We start from the raw sequence: 19,892 nt of genomic DNA, 5'->3' as shown, positions 1-19,892 counted from the left end.
AACATGATGAAACCTTACCATGATAGGGAGGCCCTTATGCTGAACATTTGCAGTGGATTGCAGAAGGAGTCTGAGGGGAAATCTGGTGACGGATCTGATCAGTGATGCTAGGACTGACACCTCAGTGGAAGGGGTAACAGTGTCCCGGCACCTATCTCCTACCTAAGTTTGAGAAATCCGAGCAGTTTTACAGGAGTTTTGGGACATGTTCACTGGGAAACCAGGGTGCACCCACCTGGTGCAGCAGCAGGTGTATACAGGACCCCAAAGGCCTATTAGGCAGGCCCATTCTAGGATGCCTGAGAGAGTCAAACAGACTCTGAGGGTGGAGATACAGGAGATGTTGGAACTAGGGGTGATTCAAGAGTCCAACAGTCCCTGGGCCTCCCCAGTGGTGGTGGTGCCAAAGAAGGATGGCAGCACCAGGTTCTGTGTGGACTGCAGGAAATTAAATAGTCACACAGAGTCAGATGCTTACCCTATGCCTTGGACAGATGAGGCCCTAGAACAGCTGTATGGGGCTAAGTATCTTACAACCATTAATCTTTCCAAGGGTTACTGGCCGGTGCCCTTGACTCCCAGTGCTAGATAGAAGTCAGCCTTTGTGACTCCTTTTGGCTTGTATGAGTTCACAAAGATGCCCTTTGGGATGAAAAATGCCCCAGCTACTTTCCAGTGGCTGGTAGATCATATCCTAGCATGAGCAGGAGGGTTTGCCCTTGCTTACCTAGATGATATTGCCATCTACAGTTATTCCTGGCAAGAACACCTTCAACATGCCGGGGAGGTGCTGGGCAGACTAAAGAAGGCAGGATTGACCATTAAGCCCAGCAAATGTTAGGTGGGTATGGCAGAGGTCTCCTACCTGGGACATAGAGTGGGGAGTGGTAAGATCAGGCCAGAACCTGCCCAAGTAGAGGCCATTTAGGCATGGCCTGCACCTGTTACCAAAAAGCAGGTGAGGACATTCTTAGGGCAGCAGGGTACTACAGAAAGTTCATCCCCAGTTATAGTACCATAGCTGCTCCTCATAGTCTTAACAAGGAAGAATAGGCCAGATACGGTAGTGTGGACCCCAGCATGTGAGCAAGCATTCCAGAACTTTAAAAAAGCTTTGGGAGGACCCCCTGTGTTAGCCAGTCCAGATTACAGCAAAGAATATGTTGTGCAGGTGGATACTTCAAACCATGGGGTTGGGGCTGTATTTAGCCAGATTTCTTCAGAGGGAGAAGAGCACCCAGTGGATTATCTCAGCAGCTGTAGAGAAGGAATGTCTAGCCATAGTGTGGGCACTGCAGAAACTTCAGCATTATCTGTATGGAAGAAAAGTCACTGTAGTTACAGATCACATTTCCCTAACATGGTTAAACAGAGCCAGCCAGCCAGCCAAATGCCAAGTTGCTAAGATGGAGCCTAGGATTGCATAGGATATGATACGTCAGTGCAGCACCGAAGTGGGATTAGCAATGTCAACACAGACAGGCTGTCAAGACAGGGAATGGGGTAAGGTATATTCAGATAGACTTAACCCTCTCAAGCAGCGTTTCTCAAGGGTCACTTGAAAAACTAGCTTGAGTTCTCCGGGTGGGGGGGGGGTGAAGATAAGTGAAGGCTGCCAGCCTAGCTACATAGAATTTTGTAGATAATTCTGTCATTTGTAAATATTATATAAGCCACAGGCTTGTTCTCTTAAAGGGGAAAAATGGTGTTAAATGTGGAACTGCAAAAATGTAACAACAGTGCACTCTGCTGAAACAAAGCTGATAAGTCAATTCTTTGATGTCAAAACTCTGAGCCGACATGTCTAGATAAAGGCATTCTGCTTGTTGTTTTTGAGGCCATAGTTAATGGCTAGAATTTGCATGTATAATTTCTTCTATTGTTCTGGCTTCCTGACCAACTGCAAGACCAAAGGCTATTAACCTCTAAGAGTCTGCTGGCCTGGGAACCAGAAAGAAATTATGTCATCTGCAATGAATCAGTGGTACTGTGTTATCATTTTAAGGACCAAAAGAATGAGAACATTTGAGCATTTGTCTTGAGAACATCCAACTCACCATGCTGCCTGTGTCTATATGTAAGTAGGATTTTAGAACTGTATTTCCTCTTATATATATATATATATATCTAGGAAATAGGAAGATTAGACTAGTTTGTTTTTCTGTGATGTCAGAACTTTTCTACTGTATTATTTGAAGTATTTCTCTGTGTGCTTTTAAGGGAAATTGTACTGTATTGTGTGTGCATTTATTATTTTTTCCCCTCACTGGTGTTAGTGGTGAGGATTGAGGCTCCTTGATTGCTAGGCCAGTGCACGGGCATCACAAACACAAACAGTGCAAATGCCAGAGAACAGACTTTCAAAGTGCTTTTTACTGCTGCTTCTTTTTAGAATGGCTAAGCTGCAGTTTTTTGTGAAGCCTGAATTGTACTACTTTGACTCATCTCTCATCCCCCTTCACACCTAGGTTCCTTTCAAATTGCTAAGGGTAATTTGAGCTGTGTCACTCACAGCAGGAGACTTGACTCATGTACTAGCCTTAACTTTCTGTATGGTTAGGGGAAGGACCAGGGCACTGTGTCATCACAGCATAGGTGGGTTTTAAGGACGGTCATGGTGATGTCAGTTTGAGGAGGGAATTGGCCAGAAAACTACCTGTATTCAGTGGCCTTGATGACATCAATGAATTGGAGACTTTTCCAGGGCAGAATAAAAGTTTTTTGAAAGTGAAACCACCACAGTACAATAAGGTACTGTTCTAGTGGAGAGAAACAGTCAGTTTAAATTTTTTAAATGCTGTGTTGTTGTTTATTCATAGCAGGACAATAAATAGGGATAAAAAGGACAGAGAAGTTGAGCATTTAATAATAGAATCCCGTTGTCCTTTAAGCATTTACATCCAGATATCACAATCAACTATTTTGTCTAGTCTTAATCCCATGCTTTCTCATTAAACAAAAACTAAAACACATTAACAATTTACCACATAATTTGAAATCTGGAATTAATTAGTGACATGTGATTGTACAAATCTTAAGAACAAAACAGTGATGTCTTCCCTTATATAGCAGTGTCTACTGTGTTAAATAGGTGTACATTTTTCATACTTTGTTACATATCAGTGTCCTTTTTCAAATTCATTTTTTTCAAATATTTTTTTATTTTCCAAATAATATAATGTTTAACAATACAATCATCACTAAACAAGTATTATAAACCTTTATATACACTATGTACAACTGACCTGAACAAAGGAGGGAAAATAAATTAATAAAATATATGAAATTAGTAACAACAATTTATAATATTCAATTAATAAAGTATAAGGTTACACATTAATTATTTAGGGTTCATTTTTATTGTCTCAATAAGAGTTAACATTTTTCCCAAGGATTGTTTGTCCATGTTTTAGGTGAAATTCTTGATTCCTTCACCTTGATTTCTAATGCCGCTGTTTCTTCCATCAATCTCAAGAATTTTTCCAGAGTAGGTTCTTGCAAAGACTTCCATTTTCTAGTTATACATCTCCTTGCCACAGCTAGTATGGACCAAAGTAGGTATAGATCTTTTTTATTCATTTCAGTAGTATCATTAACATTTAAGAGGACTAAAGATTTGGTTAAAATAAAGGTATCTATGAATATAGCTTGGAAAAAAATAGTAATTTCTTCCCAGAATTTTTTTATATTAATACAATCAAAAATATATGAGACCAATCAGCTTTACAGTTTAAAGAACATCTCCAACAAATGGATTTATCAAGTGAATTGAATTTGGCTAGTTTATCAGGTGTAATAAATGCCTTGTGAATGTATTTCCATGTAAATATTTTCCATACTTGTAAATTAAATGTTAACAGAACATAAAAGATTTATTTTGTTCTCAATTGATAGATTAGTGTCACATCCTTTTGCTATAAAATTCCAATATCTTGCATTAGGGTTAGTTTTATATGTTATCAATATTTTGTATAATTTTGAAATTAGATTTGTCCAATTATAATTGTTGTAAATAGCTTCAGATATTAGAACTTATCAAATTTGGACTAATTTTATAAGAAGAATTAATAATTTGACTATTAAGGTCCTTAACATATGATAATATGCTTTGTAGTAGCAACCATTCTGCTGATGGAATGTCATATTTATTCTGAATTTGTTGAATGTCTAATACTACTTGTTCTCTATACAATGTTGGCAAGTGAAGCTTTCCCCCTCCCATGTAGTTAAAATAACATGAATTTTATTGAAGAAATTATTTGCAGAGCTAAAGGGTATTATCAAGTCTAGCCAAATCTTAATATCCGTGTTAGTATATATAAATCTTCTGAGTAAATTGTAAATATTATTTATATAATTTAATTTTGTTGGTTTTGTTATATTATGATGATATGATAATATGCTTTGTAGTATCAACCATTCTGCTGATGGAATGTCATATTTATTCTGAATTTGTTGAATGTCTAATACTACTTGTTCTCTATACAATGTTGGCAAGTGAAGCTTTTCCCCTCCCATGTAGTTAAAATAACATGAATTTTATTGAAGAAATTATTTGCAGAGCTAAAGGGTATTATCAAGTCTAGCCAAATCTTAATATCCGTGTTAGTATATATAAATCTTCTGAGTAAATTGTAAATATTATTTATATAATTTAATTTTGTTGGTTTTGTTATATTATATTGAATATTAACAGTCAATATGTGCCATATCCTATTATTTTGTTCACTTGCTATACAATTTTTAATTATTTTGTTTTCATTTAGAAAAAAAATAGTGTGCAATGTTTTCCATGTTGAAGAATAATTAGGATCTATCCAATTAATGATAGTTCTTAATATAGAAGCTTTTATGTATGATCCTAGATCTAGAAGTTTAATTCCACCCATTTCTCAAGATCTAATATGATGTGTATAGGCTATTCTATTTCTTTTTGGATACCAAAGAAAGTTTAATAGAAATGTATTTATTTCATAGGTTCAGCGGTAGGTACTAGGCTATCGGCCCAAGGGCCTACGTAAGCCTAGCCAGCAAGGTACCATAGCTTATGCCACCCAAGAAAGTTATTTTCCTGTGCCACTGTCCAGCAGAGACACAGAAGTGATCCCTGGGGTGTATTTCCTATTTTCCATCCTCTCATCAAGATTTTTCTTGAAGAGTGCTAATGAAGAACTTTGCTTGACATAGATAGGTAGCTTGTTCCAGAGTATAGGAAGTCTCTGGGACAGGAATCTATCCCTCCAGCATGTCCTGTTTATTGTGGTGACAAGGTTTAGGTCTCTAGAGCGTGTAGCTCGGAGGGATTGGGATTTCTTTAGGTGTAGCATGTCCAACAGCTCTGGGTTTGACATAGCTTTATATGTTAGGCAGAGATCACCTCGAAGTAGGGGATATGCTACAGAGTAAAGCTGGAGTTTTTTTGAGGTGGTCAGTGTAGGGCATTTGTTTGAGGCCAATAATCCTCTTTGTGAGGTACTTCTGTGGCCTTTCCAGCTGCTGCAGATGTCTTGTGAGATACATTCCAAAATCGGCATTGTACTCTATAATGGGTCTAATTTCTTTCAATATTTTCATGTTAGGTACTATAGGAATAGTCTGTGAAATGTAACTGATTTTTGGAGGTATTGTCATTTTTATTATTTGTAATCTGTCTTCAAATCTCAAAAACATTTCAAGTTCATTTTCCATTGCAGCATTCCATACAGCCTGTTTTTTTTTATTTTGAAGTTCTGTATTCAATGTTTATTACTTCTTAGTTCCCTATTTTTAATCTTTGTAATGATATCTTTACCTCTGTTTTTGATGATTTGTCTTTGATTTTCCATTTTCTAGTTATAGTTTTCTTAGCCACCATCAACACTAAATATTGCGACACTTTCACCACTTTAGTACATGTCATTTTACACCAACTCAAAACATTCTCTGTACTGAGGTTAAATTCTCTTCCATTTGTAAGACTTAGCATATTATTTAAGTCATTTATGTACTGAAGCAACCGTGTGCATTTTGAAATCATATGCTGCCATGAAAATATTTCTGAACCATGACTTTTTCCAACATGTACTTGTTGTCTGAGGGAATATGAAAAGTATTTTACGGGTGTAGAAATACTTGTGAAAACAGTTCCATGCAAACATTCAAAACTTTCTTGATTTAGTTGCATTATAAGGATTAAGACATATTTCTCTCCGCCATCTGTAATATCTTTATTTGAACGTTCACTCAGTAATACAATATTATCTTTTCAAATCTGTTGTTACCTTATTTGTTCTACTTATTTTTCTTTTCCAGTTTGCCATTTCTCTTCTGGCCTCAGTTGTAAAATAGACAATTTGTGGTTTAACAAAAGTACTGTCCATCCTCTGCATATCTTTCTTGAACTCTAACATTAGGCTTATATGTACAAGCATCTGAGTTTAGTAACCCAAAATCTGTCACGCTTCATCCCATTTTATTAACTCATATACTTTTACCATCTGCTCTCAAAGTCTTGTTTTATTCTTTCATTTCCAATTTTCATTACATTTTCTCCTGTGTCTTTCATATTACTATATGTACTATAACCTATTGGTGTTATTCTGTTTTTCCAAGATCTAACTTCCGTTAACATAAAGACTTCTTAATAGTTGTATGTGTATAAGGTTATACAAAATGCTGTCTGTATTCTTTTCGTAGATCTGACCAAATGCCCTTTTGTTTTGTTTTGTGTGATCTTGAACACACTGTAAACTGAAGGCCACGGAGCAAAGGAAAACCAGACACCAAGCTAGTGCTCTCTTTCACTTTAATATAAACTGAACTTCATCAGAAATGAACTTGTCCATCCAAAAAGCCAGTATATATAGAAAAAGACAAGTGTCACATGATGTAGAAACACTCATTAGAAATTAAAGAAACAATCAAAGTAAAAAATGTGTATACACACAAACATAAACGTATATCCAAACCATATGCATGTGTCAAAGATGAAACATTTGAAACATTTAAAACATTTAAATATACTTTCAGCTAACAAAATATAGTATATAAAATAAGAAAGTAATGGCTATTAAGGTCTTTGTGCTTGTAAAAAGCACTTAATGTTAACCATCTCGTTAAGACCAGGTGGTTGATCTGCTGCCAACATAATCTGCCAAAGATTTTCCCTGACACTCTAAAATAATCTTGTAATCTCCACTAAATGAACTTGTGTCAACCTGCTCTAACACAAAAAAAGAAAATTTCTTAAAAGTGTCTGGCTAAAGCGTTGGAAACATCTTTTTTCTTTATGGCTGAAGTGTGCTCGTAAACTCTCTTTTTGAGAGCCCTGATTGTTTTACCAACATAAAACTTGGTGCAGGAATTACAAAAAGCCACATAAACCACATTTTTTGTATTACAAGTGTAGTGGTCCCATGCCCAAAATACTCTGTTGATGTGTCTAAATTCTATAGAAGAGCAATCCATGATAAATCTGCACTGTTGGCACTGACCACAAGGAAAAGTACTGAAATTGCTGGCCGTTCTCCTATAATCACTTCTGGTACCCCTTTCTAAAATGGTTTTAATGTTCACAGTCGTTTTGTAAGTAAAAAGTGGTCTGTTACCAAGGACCTTAACCAATTCCGGATTCCCTAAAATAACTTTACAATTGTCCAAAAGTATACACCTAATCAAACTCATTCATTAGAAATGGGAATGGGGAAAGCTAACCTGTAATTGATTGACTGTCCGTCCTCCAAAGTTGAGGAAGTGGTGGTCATGGCTGAGTTCGAAATACTGAGATCCAAATATGCATTGCCCAAAATAGGGCATGCAATGCCATTTCCAAGACCCACAACTTCAAAAATAATGTCTAACCACCCTGAGTCTCTGCATGAAAAAACAAATAGTTTCCTGGCCTCCAAAAGAAAAGCATGTTGGTCACTAGTCAACCTACTCAGTCTTATAAACTGACCCTTAACTACACCATGCTTCATATGACTAGGGTGTAGACTGTCTTTGTGCAAACAGTGGTTGACAAAACTAGATTTTCTAAAGATGTTACTTGTGAATCTATAGTTGGAAAAATCAATGCCTAAATGGACAGCCAAGAAATCTATTTCGTTACCAAAATGCACAATGGTAAACTTAAGGAAACCAGTGGAATTGTTCAAGTCATGAACAAAAGATAAAAAATAATCAAAATCACCACTCCACAAAAAGAACAAGTCATCAATATAACGTCTATAAAAGACTATTTTACCAGCCATGGCATGTGTGGTAATGTATTTTAACTCCTAAATAGCCATGACTAAATTTGCAAATGAAGGGGAGACACACGGGAACCCATGGCCACACCTGTGATTTGTTGGAACAAACAATTGTCAAATTTAAAAAAGTTATTTTCCAACACAAGTTCCATGAGAACACAAACGGTGTTAACTGTATCATTGTTAAAATCAGTATACTGACTTAAATATTCCCTTAAGACATTTACACCAGTCTCTTGTTCAATACTTGTGTACAGCGAAGTGACATTCAAGGAAGCAAAATTGAACTGTAAAATGATTAGGGCTCTCAAGCAGAGAATTTATGAGCGCACTTTAGCCATAAAGAAAAAAAGATGTTTCCAACGCTTTAGCCAGACACTCCACAGTTTGTGAAGACTTAAAGAAATTTTCTCTTTATGTGTTAGAGCAGGTTGACAAGTTCATTTAGTGGAGATTACAAGATTGTTTTGGAGTGTCAGGGAAAATGTTTTGCAGATTATGTTGGCAGCAGATCAGCCACCTGGTCTTAACGAGATGGTTAACATTAAGTGCTTTTTTCAAGCACAAAGACCTTAATAGCCATTACTTTCTTATTTTATATAGTATATTTTGTTAGATTAAAGTATTTTTTAAATGTTTTAAATGTTTCATCTTTGACGTATGCATATGTGGTTTGGATATTTGTTTATGTTTGTGTGTATACCCATTTTTTTACTTTGATTGTTTCTTTAATTTCTAATGAGTAGGTCTTCATAATCTGACACTTGCATTTTTCTGTATATACTGTTTTTTTGATGAACAATTTAATTTCTGATGAAGTTCAGTGTATATTAAAGTGAATGAAAGCACTAGCTTGGTGTTTGGATTTCTTTTGCTCCATGACCTTCAGTTTACAGTGTGTTCATTTACTTTGTTCCTGTGGGCTTCCTTTTATAATCTTGTCCTTCCCACATGGGGTACTATGCATATCATGCACTGCCATTTAGGCATATGTTCAGTATTGTGAACTGAATATATTCCTTCAAATCAGACTTCAAAATCCCCCTTTTCCTTTGTCACTGTTAGTTTTCCCTGTTGTACTCTTTATCTTTCACTATTCCAGATAAACTCCTTAACTTTTTTTTTTTTATTCTTTCATATCATAAAGAACCAGCTAAAACATCTTAATCACGTTTATGTTATTGATGCCCCTAAAAACATTTCAGTAGTCTTATCTTGCTTATAATCTTTTGAGCAATTTCTTCCCACAATTCCTTATCTGCTTGCCTACCGTTCCTTTGCAATCTTATTCTCAAATGTGATATACTACTCTACGATAATTTATTCTTGCTGTCATAATATTGCACACCTTGCTGCATTAGTTTTACGGTTTTGCACTGAGTTTAACACTGTGACATTCCAGCCTGCTGTTGAAGCCTTGAGGTCTATGATGTAGCGCCTGTTGTATTTAAAATTGTTTACCTGTTGTTTGATCTATTTAGCCAAGGGAATATAGACCATTCAGTATACAGTTTTTTTACAAGTTGACTATCCAAAACTGGAGACACTATTTGGCATACCTAAAGTACAGAAAGATAGGCAACATCATATGGTGCCTGTTGTATTTAAAATGTTTTACCTGTTGTACTATCCACCTTGTGGAATCCTGTGACAATTTGCCTGTTGTATTAAGTCGTGGGAGTCAGTGTATCTGTGCCTTTTGAACTAATTTGCCTGGGGTTGTACTAATAAATTAGTACTGTTTTGATCTCCACATTGAAATATTCCTGTCTGCTGTGCAGGCATTGTTGTAGTATTACTTTGTTAGTCATCTCTTGGTTTATTGTACTGTGGCGTCCATGTCTACTGTCCAGTTGATGCTTATAATATTTTACGGCATTGCTCTATACTTTCTTGAACTGGACTGAGTTGCACTTTATTGAGCTGTATTGTATTCTGCTGGATTTTACTGTTTTACATTGCTTTACAACTATTTCCACTGTCCCCTAATATGTGATAAGTATATTACTGCTTTTACATTGCTTGACTTTCCCTTTGTATATAGTACAGCTTTCCCTCCCTTCTTGATAGATCAAGGGTCATCATTTCCATACCCTTTCATATTGTATGCCAGCAGGCATTTCTAAATTAACCATGAGTCCTCAGTCTGTCTCTGCACCACCTGTTACCAGCCTGCTTTTGCTAGACACACTGAGGAAGTGTATAAAACCATTTGTACTACTGCTCAATAATTTTTCATTTGAGGGGTACAAATATTTTATTACAACTGAAAACAAACTTTCCTCATAAGCTGGTTATCACTATCCATACTAACAGTACATCTGTACTTTACAAAACAAACATGAAACATGCTGTGGTGCTCCAAAAATCAGTTCCAAAATTGCAAATAGCTCCTAGGTATGGAGTTGTAGATATTTGAAATACTGCCAAATGCCAGAAGCACACTGACACCCATACCACATATAGCATCTTCCACCAGCATCATAGACGTGGGTTCCAGAGTGATTTGGTCAGCCCCTACTTGGCTGTAGGAGTAGTCGACTCACCATGGTAATGTAGTTGTTGTAGGTGACTCTTTTGTGTGTCACAGTAATGTACCATCCATAAGGCTCAGCAAAGACAGGTGATAGTCAGCTGCCTCTCAAGTGCTAAAATTTGCAGTATCCCCAGCAATTCAAATCCTGTCATCCCAGGTATGAATATGGCGTGGTCATTATTCATGTGAGTATGAATATCTTGTGATGCACCCCTTGTAATGTAGATTGAGGGACATGATGGAACTCTGAGTGTGTTGCTAAGACTGTAGAGGAACTAATGTTGAGCAGTGCCTAACATCACTGAGAATGATGCCGCAATATAAGAAAAGATGATTAATAATTAGCTTAGTTGGTTTCTTTCTGTGGAAGCTCAGTATGCCTCACCCTTAAGGAGTTCGAAGACAGTCTTGCCTTTTTCTCCAGGAATGGCCTATATCTAGCTTTTGGATACCTGTCAAGACATTGTCTGTTCATATGTTACTTGCCTATAGTAATTCAAGACTATGAGATGCTAACGGATGTTATATTGCAGTTCTAAGTTTTATTGCTTAACTCTCTTGTTGCCTACTTTGAGACTGAAAGAGAAAGTCACTTAAGCTAACAAGTGTTCCTAGGCTACCACTGAAAATGGGCCTTAATCCAGTTAGACAGCCCAGTTAACAAACTGTGTGGATAAAATAACATGTGGTATGCACCATTATTATGAAAGTTATCATCCATTAAACAAATGACCTGCAGCTCTGACCAGGAAAATAGAGCTCAAAACTTTTGTTTTTTTTTTTTGGTTTTGTAATCCATCCGTCTGTCTATAATCTCTTTTTCCCATTTTTTGCACTTGGGGTCAGGGTATCACTTCAACAGTGACAATCATCTAGAGCCACGTTTTATATTTTCTTGAAAACAAAACAGAAAAAGCAAACAAACAAAAACAAAGCTGCACATGGGAGTTTATGTACACTGTCTTATTTCAGGAATGACAAAAACAAATGGAAGTTCTGACTAATTTTCAAACACCCACTACTGCCCACAAATTCTGATCGTTCTCTTCAATCTGTATGTTAATTAGGTGTTCAGAGTAGGTATTATTCAGAACTGATGCTATTAAATGACAGTTTCTTTTCATAGATTTTTCTTCCCTTCACAAAGTACAAAGCTCAAGTATGCAGGTAGTTGCCATGTTACAGTTAGTTAATATAGAACTGTGTTTGCCTCCAAACTGAATAACTATGTATTATAAATCTTTAGAGGGCCAGCCTAGTGGCATAGTGGTTTTGTGCTGCATGGAAGGGGTAGAACTGTAGTTGGTCAGATTACAGTTAGGGAAATAACTGCACAATTTAAAAATTAAGCAACCGCATTACAATTACAAAGGAATTTCGATATTAAAGTTACAGCACTGTGTTTTAGCCCCAGTGGTAGGAGGAGATTAGCAGTTCAGGTTAGCAGCTCTAGATAGTATGACTAAATCAACAAGTAGCCACTTGGGCCTGCTGCTGAAGGAACAAATTTTATTTCCTGCCTATCTGAGCTACCGGAGTCATTTTATATTACTGAAGAGAGAAGGGTGGTTTAAGGTCCAAGAGGCAGAGAGCCAAGTAAACTGTAAAATAGCTTTTCCTCCAAAGACTATGTAAACACTCTTGTCATCACTTTAAGAAAATGAAAAATGGCAATGTCTTCTTGCTGCAGCTACTTTATATGTTACCTTTTCCAGCCCAAGACAGGGATTGGAGATTGTTACTTGTCAGTTGTTCTGTTATTAGTCCTTTCCTATCGTGAAGGTTAATATCAGACATTTATTATTTAAAAAAACTTTAAGCATTGTGGAGCAAGCTAATTAGGGTAAGTATCATGTTCTACCATTACAGACAGAAGAGAAAAGAAAAAAAGGACAATAAATGGAGACTACAATCTGGACAGAACTTAAGAAGCACAGGCAAACATATGTTCAAAAGCATAGTGGAGGAAGAGAAGTGAGCAGACAAACTGTTTCTACTCAGTAAGTTTAATTAACTCATAATACAAGTGGAACTGAAATATGACCCCTTCCGCCCCAAACAGCCAGCTGGCACAGGTAATTGCTCCTCATTGTGTAGCAAGAATGGTCTTTATTTATTTATTGCCTCTTTGTTGATCAGGTAATTTATCTGATCTTTATTGGACCTTTTCAGTCAAGACTTAAAGGCTATATAAATTAACACAAACAAACGAGTATTGTCCAGACTTAAGGAACAGATATGAAATTAACACAGGTAAGATCATTTGTCTTGACAGAGTGTTATATATGCTGGTTATGAAAGCCATGTTTTGATATTATTAACAGAAAGAGAAAAACATTATCCACACTGTCCAAATGTAAGGTAAACCAATGGAAAGTATGATGTGCACATGGACAGAGCTAATGGAGGGTAAACGATGATAAATGCACTTTTAGACCGTGGGTAGCCTGTGTGTAGTATGAGACTACATTAGGTAAGGATACAGTACAGCTTCATACTAATTCACTAGTACATTAATACAGTTATGCATGCCATAATACATTTGAAGATGGCTGAGCAGGTAGAGGTTGGGCTGGAGGCCTAATATTAACCAAGAGTTGAACAGGAAACAAAAAGGCAGAAGACAGCACTAAGTTCAGGAGTAAAATTTATAAAAAATGCCTCTTCAAGAGTAAAGACTATGATCAGGAATAACAACTGATAACTGTTCTTAGGAAAAAATACATATTTTACTTTACACTACACCTCCTCATCTTTGGGTGTGAAGTATGTACTGATAAAAGAAACAGAACTACCATTACAAAAATGTTGAAATAAACTCAAGTACTTATCATCTGATTTTCTGTGTTCATTCATTGATGTTGTGGAACATATCTTTTTTCCCCGTCAACTTTATTTTTTATTTGTGTATGCACTAGCCACTTTGCATGTTAAAGCATATTAAAATATTAGAAGAATCACAGAAGTAAGGTATAAAGCAGCAAATTCAAAACAAAGAACAATCCTGAAAGTGTTTCAGAAAATAATAGTGCAGTTGTAATTTTAGGTTGAGCTGTCATCCAAGAGGAAATGTTTGGAGAGAATATACTTTTCAAACTCCGGGCCAAGCCAGTCACTAGTTATTGGGATCTGAGTAACCCATGGTATTCTAGTTGGCTGCAGGCATCTGTAACATCTTCAAAGTACTTCATTTCTGTAGGACAGGGCTGTTTAGTGTAACAAAATAGTTCAAGTGAAATATTAAATTCACTATCAATATATTTTGAACATCAGGATGAAAGGTTTCTTTGTTGTCTGTGCTTCATAGCTGCAGGCATTATTCATTAATTTTCTCTGCTATTAAACATATACCTGAAGACCACAATTCCCTTAGCACTGTCTGCTGAATGAAAATAGAGAATCGGTTGGGGGAAAGCTGAAGATTTTGATGTGATCATGTGATGGGCTGTCTCACAGTCTACCTTTTGATGTGAAACACAAGTACAGGACTAGCTCAGCACTCACAATCAGCTGTCAGCAATGGGGAATAAAAAGCAAATATGTTACGTTCTTGAGGAATGGAAAGCCTTCTGTACTCCCGTGTAGTTGGCTCCACCTCCTGCAGCCAAGCTTTTAGGTCATAGTATATCAAGGAAAGTGAAATCCCCAACTACAGAAACCTTGGTCCAACATGATGCCCACGAGTAGTAACATTTTTCATATTAATCATTGTCACTTAACTATTCATCATCAGATTAGGCACTGATGGGTAATTGTGCTACAGTCAGGTACACCAAGACCTTTCGAAAGTGTTAGAGCAAAGTGTGTAACACTGGCACTTACCAGGCTGTCTGGTATGCCTGCCAACTACAGTTTTTGTTTCCTTTTCTCACAATCTTCCAGCCTTTTCTTCTTTGAAGGCATGTATATTTTTTCCATGATGTATGTATTTATAAAACAGTGACTTTAGATTTGAGGACATTCATTGAGTCAGAAAGTTTCAACAATATGGATTTAATAGCCCTCCTTACTAACATCAATGTTTTCATAAGTTTCTCCTAATAGATCCTAGAATGATCTTTTGTGTCCAGTGAATATCAGATGGTGTGGTCATACTGTTTTTTTTCCCTGGGTGATATCATGTATGCTTTGTCTGACCAGTCTTTTCATATAGTTTACTCCCTTTCCACAAGGGTGAGTTAGAGCCATAGCTAGAGCAGGGCAAAGGGAGAGGCTGCTGTGGACATAATTTATTTGTGGATATGGCTGGCACTGTAGAAGAGTGATGATTGGTCCTTTTAAGTCAATGGTGCTTGGGCAGCAGGGCACAAGTGCAGTGCTGGAGCCATTTAAGCATCAGCAATGTGAAATGGTGGCCGTGTAAATGATTTGCTTTTTGTTAGGGCCTGTGTTAGGAACTGGAGCAGAAAACAAGTATAACTCTTTGCTACAGTTTGGAGTACTTTTTTTCCCCCCTCCACTTAGGTTGTGGAGGCGCAAAATGGGGGAATTGGTCAGTAAGCCAGCTGACCTATTTATAGCTCTGGGGTGACTGCTAGTCTGACAGCCATTCTGTGCATGTAAAGTTATTAAAAATGTTATTTCCTCACATTCTGAACAAGATAAAGTAATTTTGTTTTCAGCAAACTAAAAATCTGTGAAGATTGAAATCTCAGTAAAATATAAAAGAAGTTTGCAGATAAGTGGTACTGTACCCGCTATAAAGACCCTTTCTAAGATTTTCTGTAATTGTAAGTATTCGGCACAGCTATACTAAATTCATGGTGGACAGTTACAGCAAGTAGTGATTTGTATGAATTGATTCTGTAGCACTTTGCAACCATGTTGGTAAGATGCTCAGGTTGCTTGGTGTGCCAGAATACCTTTTAAGAAAGCTTCATCAAACTGATGTTTTTTTTTTTTTTTTTTAAATAGTATTCATTTTTAAATGCTGTGTAAAGTTGTGTACTGAAAACCATGAACATATTTCCTGAATGTTTTTACAGGACCTCCTTAAAGCATGTTGTGAACATAACCATGTCTTTTCCTCAGTGAATTTCCTTATGGCTAGAGGTTTTTTCTTTTCGTGTAGTAGCATAAGAGAAATGTAGTTGGGCAAACATAGGGTGTTTTTTGCAGTCAAGAAGTTCTGCTTTCCCTGCATGAAGAGCATAAAAAAGTTGGTTTGCCTTTGTGATGAGTGTTGTTTGATCAATGTACTGTATATCTTAGCTGTTGGTAAACATTATGTATGTAGAGAATATTTTTCTGCTTTACTCTTGTAGTTTTGAAAATAGATTTTAGGGATGAATATAAGGTTCATCAGGAGAGACACTTTGTCCTCAAGGACCTGGGTCCTGAGGTGAGAGATGAGAAGTCAGGTATAAGGTTGTGTATAAATAGGTTCATCGGTATGTATTATGCCATTGATCCATGAGGATCTTTAGAAGCCCAGCCATACATTCCCATGACTTTTTAAGGCCCATATTGTAAGTAGGAACAACTCCAAGACAAGCAGAGCATTTACATGGTGCCCACATCCATGAGGGAAAAGGGCACCAAACCAGGAGTGAATTTGCACTTACCCATTCTTTCGTCCGGGTTATGTTTGAATAGTGTAAGAGAAGTACTTTGTTTTATGTGAGAGGAAGGTGATTCCAAAGAAGTGGCATTCTCTGTGATAAGTTTGTATACCTCCAACATGTACTATTTATTTTGCAAACTCATTGACATCTCTTGAGCAGGTGTTTTTGCCTGCATTGGATTTGCAAATGGGCAGTAGGTCCAAAAGGATAAGGGTCTGTTGAAGCTCTTTATGTAAGGCAGAAGTTGCTTCTGAGTAGCTTGTATGACACCAAGAAGAGGTACAAGGCTTTGAAATGGTTTGCATAGTTTTTAAGATTTAGGCTATTGATTTTCTAGTAAGAAGGCATTGTAGACATTCATGTTCTGTCAGATATTTAGACATTTACATGATTGGCCTGATAAGTACAGAATACAGTGGAATGGTCACCATCCATGGGTGTGGAAGCCATACCTTTAATAATAAGCTGTACAATGAAAAATTACTTTCTTACAATAGTGGATATGTGGTGAGCAAAGGACAGTTCATTGTCTACATCGGTTCCCAGGTCCCTAACTACTGGATCAGTTTTCAGGGTTGTGTTGCCATGTGGTAGTTACAAGAGACTTCTTGCTTGCTGAAGGTCACTGTTACAAATATCTTTGCATTTGGTTTTAACTTCAGCTCTTTGTTTGAGAAAGACCCTCTTGGGGGATTTTGAGTGTCATCTGGGAAGTTTATAATGGTACCAAATTTACAGTCATCTGGAGTACACTACTAGTGGTAAGTCTTTTGGAGGGGATAGAGCAGTCCTCCCGAAATCATCTGGATTTTATTTTTGAGCCACATTTGCTATTCAATCAGTTACATAGGGATTAACGTTTAGCTGGGATGGATTATTTACTGCACTTCTGTACAGGATGGTGACAAGCACCTTTGCAAGGTCTTCATATGCAGTGTGTACTGATTTGCCATCATCAATTGTTTCGGTAACCTTTTCGAATAAGCCAACCAAGTTAAGTAGGCAGGTTCTGCCCTTGACAAATCTGAACTGGCTTGGGTCAAGAATGTGTAGGTTACCTATGTCCTTGTTTATTAATTCCATAATGACCTTTTCTATAGCTTTGCAGATGAGGCTAGTCAGACTTTGGGTCTGTAATTTCAAAGCTGACAACCACACCTTTGTGCGAAGGGGTGACATTTACTGTCCTCCATTTGTCTGGCACAAAGCCTGTGTGGAGGCTGACATTGAATAGCATCTGAAGGGGGTGGTGTGTGCCAGGTTCTGTTTCAGGCTGGCTAGTAAGCAGTTCAGTATGTTATCTCGCACTTTAGAAGCAGTGTACTTGAACTTGGATAATTGAGGACTTGTTTGTGTGAGAGCTGAGTGTGGGGCTGTAGATATGGGTATAAGATCTGGAAATGTAGGAGAGGAGAAAGGTTGAAATTAAAGCTAAATTTATCTGCTAGTAGATTGGCTGTGTCCTCTGAGTATGTGATGTCATTTACTGTTAGCTCTGTGCAGTCTTGGGCATTGTTTCTAAGGTTTCTAAGATAGTTAAAGAAGGTTTTGTATTGTTCTTTGTCTAGGTGACAGTAATTGCCTGATATTTGGCTTTGATTCATTTGATTAGGGTCCAAAGTTCCCTGTCAAGTTTAGCAAGAGCCTTTTTTCATATTGAGAATTACATGAACTCTTACATGCAAAGAGTTTTTTTCTTTCTTTTATTATATAACCTGTTTATATTTGGGTTCCATCATAGTGGTTTACTTTGAATGGTCTTTAGCAGTGATGTCGTATTTTGGGGAGACAAGTTTTATGATTATAACTTGGGGTAGCTGCACAGAAGTTGTCTATTTTTTCCAAGATGCAATTAAACATCCATTTTGGAAGAGTTGGCATATTTATGGGTCATCGAATATAGAGTTCCTTTTATAAAAAAATTAAACACTCTATTTCACTGAGAACATAGTCAGTGACTTAGATGCAATGATAAAAACAAATGAAAAAAAAATGTATACAGAAGCGTGTACCAAACCAGAGTAACAGAACAGCAGAAAATAATAATCTAGAATATATGGCAACAGTCAATAACCTACTAATACAAATAAATTCCATTCGTAATAAGATTTCCTGGTGAATAAAATTTTCTGTTTTTTTCAAATTTCCTTTAGAATTTCATCCAACAACGCTGGAATAATGATTTGCTGCTGGTAATTAATCAAATGTGAAGAAAAATTAATTGCATTTTCACATGCAAAACTTTGCATGAAACTGTGGATGAAGGTCTAATGCAATTAGGAGAGGTAGAACGTAGTTGTATATTAGACAAAGAAGAGAACGGTGGTGATTGGCCTGACCTGGAGTCGTCAATATTATATGAGCCATGTCCAACTTTACCGTCTTCACTTCCTTTTGGATAAGATGGAGATAGGTGGAAGAAGCATAATTTAGGTCTTGATCCCAGTGGAGATAAAATATTCTTGCCTTTCAGTAAAAAAATTTATTGGTTCAGGAGCATAATTGCTGCAGCTGGACACTGCTAATATCTCAAAAAAATGTGTCTCATGAATATCTGATAATGAAGTCATATGTTGAAACCCATTTGCGTTTAACTACCACTCATGGACTACTGAAGCCTGTCTCTGTTTAGTCACCACTGGTGGGCTACTGAGATTGATCTTTTGCCAGATCTAAAGTGGGGTAACCACTCCAGAAAGACTGTAACTCAGGGCAGCTGGCCAAAACAGCACTTTTTACTGAGTACGTCAGTGTAAATGAAATCAGAGTGGTCAAGCCTAACAGTCCAGGTTTTCAAATACATAATTTTTTGCATACAGTTTTAATCAAGATACTGTTACTTTAATGCAGGACTTGAGCTATCCAGGAGGAAAACATTTTGTATTAATTTGAAAAGAAACCATACAAGCATGATCAGGCCTAAAAGAGCAGATATTTTCAGGTTACACAAAGTCCCAAAAGGACACTACGAGCCCACATTTAGAGATGTTTTGGCAGTAGGGTGGTTTAAATTTGAATTGGTAGCCATATTTATGGAAGAGAATAAAAGTAATAGTAGGAAAATCTAGGTTTTACTTAAGGGACTGAGCCAAGTCCTTTTCAGTCCTCACACAGGCCTTCATCAGCACACAACTGAAGTCTGTGCAATGTCAGTCATTCCTGCCTGTAAAGAGAGCTAATAAGTCAGAGCATTTGCAGCCTACGTGAGCATGTAGCCATGTGTTTAAACTTGGATCCTGCAGCACTTCTTCAGCTTTATGGCAGCTGCAGTCTTAGATATCTAAGACCATAGGTGCTGCAGTGGATGGTTAGTTGTCAGTGGCTATAAAACCATCACTCTTGATGGACCTCCTGTTGGTGCCAAACCCTTATCATGGGCATTAGAAATATGGATTATAAACTCACCAGTAAGCAAACCTTCCCTTCTTTCAGCAGAAATTGTCAAGTGTCCTAATGGCATATGCTTTGCTAGTGGGTTGAGGAGCTCACATCAGGGGCGGTGCTCCCCCCAAGTAATGGGGGCTTCACTTAAAGCCAGCTGGAGCTTTGGGTGTTGTGCCT

At 37.1% G+C, this 19,892-nt stretch overlaps 1 protein-coding gene across 1 annotated transcript in view; it reads left to right on the top strand.

The window, feature by feature from the left end:
• MNAT1 (MNAT1 component of CDK activating kinase) overlaps positions 1-19,892 on the top strand; it is a 2,168,423-nt gene that overhangs the window by 286,829 nt on the left and 1,861,702 nt on the right. The gene's annotated exons all lie outside the window — the stretch shown is intronic.

Source organism: Protopterus annectens, chromosome 6.part0 (assembly GCF_019279795.1).
Source record: "Protopterus annectens isolate FY-2018-M chromosome 6.part0, PAN1.0, whole genome shotgun sequence".
Lineage (NCBI taxonomy): Eukaryota > Metazoa > Chordata > Ceratodontiformes > Protopteridae > Protopterus > Protopterus annectens.
This window is presented reverse-complemented; position numbering and strand designations above follow the sequence as displayed.